The sequence below is a fragment of the Leptonotus elevatus genome, chromosome 1, assembly GCF_054856555.1.
Source record: "Leptonotus elevatus isolate MCC_2025b chromosome 1, RoL_Lele_1.0, whole genome shotgun sequence".
Classification (NCBI taxonomy): domain Eukaryota; kingdom Metazoa; phylum Chordata; class Actinopteri; order Syngnathiformes; family Syngnathidae; genus Leptonotus; species Leptonotus elevatus.
In genome coordinates, this window is record NC_141239.1 from 2,432,501 (window position 1) to 2,435,754 (window position 3,254).

Sequence of the window (3,254 nt, forward strand, 5' to 3'; positions counted from 1 at the left end):
TGGTTTGATGGCATCAGTGGATGATAAATGCTATGCTAATGCTAGCTTTAGTTCAGTGCTGAGTTTGTGTATTTTACATTGGGCATATTGTTAGACTACTAAGCGGTCCTTGACGTGCTTTGTTTAACGTCAGGCACGTTGTTGAACAGCTAAGAGGGGGGGTCCTCGAGCCAGTATAGTCGTAGTCTGTAACGCTGTATGTTTTCTTTGCTGCCACTGGCACTGTTGTCTTTCTTTGGGCCCACGGCAAAGAATATTGTCGTGGAAAAATCAAAATGCACTCACGAGTATGGAGCACCTTCGGGAGTATTCACGATCTGACTGGAAATGAGCAGTGCATCGTCTCAACGACTGCAACGTGAGCATTCGGCATTGCTATAAATATTCGCTTCTTTAATGATTTCCCAAAATATTTCTGTTTCGTCGTTCTCCCCATGCATTACTTTATCGTCCGACATTGCTTTGCGACTACAAACGTAGGCTACGTGTGACGTAATATCCGGTCAAAACGTGCGTCAATTTTCCTTTTTTCGATACGCTTCAAAATCCACCCCCTTTAAGCGTAAACATTTTTTTTGATAATTTGGGGCCTTTTTTTGAATTTCTAGCGTCTTCATTCTGTTTTCGCATTTCTTGAAAATTCGACTAAAAATGGATGAATGGATGGAAACCCAACTAGAGTAAAATAAGGTTTAAAAATTAACAAGTAAAATAAATTATGAAACATACACAAAACATAAAATAATTAATTACATATATTTTTCATTTTAGTATGCACTACAAACAATTTTATTTGTAAATATTACCTTTTTAAAAACAAAACAAAACTATATTTTATCACGAAATAACTAAATGTTATAAAGTTACAGCTAATTTATGTTTTTAAGTTATCCATACCCAAACAACTAGTATTGTTCAATTTAATAAAAAATTGTTGGTAAAAATTACTCACAAAAATATACAAAGTTACACCAACTTAGAAAACTTAAAGTAGCACTACGGAAAATTTCAACCTAATAAAATATTATTATAACTCTTCTAGTTGAATGGTACCTTTGCCGTATCATTTTTACTGGCACTAAGCAACTTTGAGGAGGATGGTAGGAACACTGCCACACAAAAGAACTACAAATTTGCTGACCGCTTTATGGCTTACGTCACTTCCCCCTTTACCCATTTGTTACAAAGACGAAAGTCAATTTGAATGTCAACGCACGATTACTGCTTTCCTGGCAGAAGCTGCAAAACAACTCAAAAGTTGTGTCTGAGGAGACAAAAAAGAAAAAAGGGAAGCTACCCGGATAAAAAGACAGTCAAGGATCAACATTGCTGTCACTCGCTGGCATGAGCTCCAAAATGACGCAACGCACTTGTCCTCATGAGAAATATGGTCTTTCTTCAGGCATAACATTACCGCTTTTGTCCATATGGCGCCGCCATAATCAACGTAAACTGAAAGTTTCTTAACTCATTCACTGCCATTAACGGCTATAGACGTAAAAAAATTCATTTTAACTGTTTCTATTAGTTTAATTTTTTTTCCCACATTTGTTAACAAGTGTATGAAAACCTAGAAAAAATATGTATTGTACTTTTAGAACATATGTAAAATTCGTGATTAATCTTGAGTTAACTAGTGAAGTCATGTGATTAATTACAATAAAAAAATAATAATCTGATGCCCCTAATAAAAAAAAGAAAGAAATGATTATTAAATATTTGAGGCGTCAGACGATTACATTTTTTTATTGTAATTAATCGATTAATCACAAATTTTATATCTGTTCTAAATGTACAATAAAAAAGCTAATTAACTAATATAACTAATAGAAATAGTTCAAATTAATTTTTGACGTCTATAGGCGTCAATGGCAGTGAATGAGTTAATGTTGCTTTAAGTTAAGATTTTTTTTTTTTTAAATAAAACTTTAGTTTTGAACGTTCGGGTTTACAGTGAAGAAGGTTTTCCAAGTGGTGATGTTGTGGGCTGATTGATATCTTTCTTGTTCAACAAGATCCTGAAGCTCCACAGCCCACAAGGATGTGCGTGGCTCCAGTCCAGACAGGCATGATGGGGCCTGAACGATACCCCACGCAGGCCGACTCACAGTCTGTGAGCAACATTGCATGTTTACAACAGCAGCAGCAGCAGCAGCAGCAGCAGCCTAAAGCCAACCTTCCCACTTTTGTGCATAACTTCATGCCTCCGGCTGCTCCCACTTCAAGCGGGATGGAGTTTTCACAGCTCCTGAGTGGTGTCAATTACATGCCCCTGGCCCACGACCAACACCCCCGACCTTTGACTGTCAATTCGTCGGAGCCTCAGAGCTTAGAGGAAGAGCTCCACGGAATACTGGAACGATTTGACGAAGAGTCCTCCACCACACAGACTGAGCAGTCCGCCGCCACGCTGAATTTGGAGGAAGACCTCCAAAGCTTGCTGAAGGTTTTCAAAATAAGCCCTCAACCGCACAGTTAGGCACCGACGAGCTCCCCATCAGAATCAGCGGCTGCTGATTCTGGAGCCCACCTGTGAAGACCAAGGAAGTACTTCTGGAGAATCTTGAACCTGCACAACAGACTTCACAGTTGTTCATGAATCCTCAAAGTTTACAATGTGTTTATTTTTTATTTTTTAAATCATGGACAATAACATGCCACAGCACTTTATTTTCTTATTCGATGCCATTGGTTTCACATGGGAATGCACACAAAGCAAGCGGCTCCAATGCAATATCTGGTCAAAGCTTGTGGAGAGCTGGCCCGGATGTTTATGGACGTCTCTAATCTCTTCATCTCGCACTCCCCAGCAGTCACTGTTGGATTTTATCCTGCGGCAATCCCCTCGGTCAGTGCTCCAAGACATTTGTTCTGCAGCCTTACTGGACCGACTCCAGTAAGGCTGCATATAATACTAGAGATAGACAGATACGTTGTTGTTTTTTTTAGGGCCGATACAGATGTCGATTATTAGTAGTCAAGGAGGCCGATAACCGATATTTGGAGCCGATATTCATTTTCCGTAAAAAAAGGGCAAAAAATATTGGCGTAAATTTTATTAATTTTTTTCTAAATACAAGTGTCAATCTTGACTTTATTGTGGTGTCTTAAAACATGTTTATTGAACAATTTTTCCGAAATTTTTTCTCAGACAATAGACTTCAATGAACATTTCTAACAAAATGTTCAGGGTGCTCTCAAGGTTATCAGTATGTTTTAAAGAGTTAAATGGAAACTTAAAAATAAGTAAATTC

General features: G+C 38.0%; 1 pseudogene across 1 annotated transcript in view; it reads left to right on the forward strand.

The window, feature by feature from the left end:
- The window catches only part of LOC147180313 (uncharacterized), a 7,240-nt pseudogene extending 4,384 nt beyond the window's left edge, over positions 1–2,856 (forward strand). Inside the window, exon 7 of the transcript XR_015096259.1 lies at positions 2,016–2,856. The product of XR_015096259.1 is annotated as an uncharacterized LOC147180313 (transcript). The remainder of the gene's footprint in view (positions 1–2,015) is intronic.
- Positions 2,857–3,254: the final 398 nt, after the last annotated feature.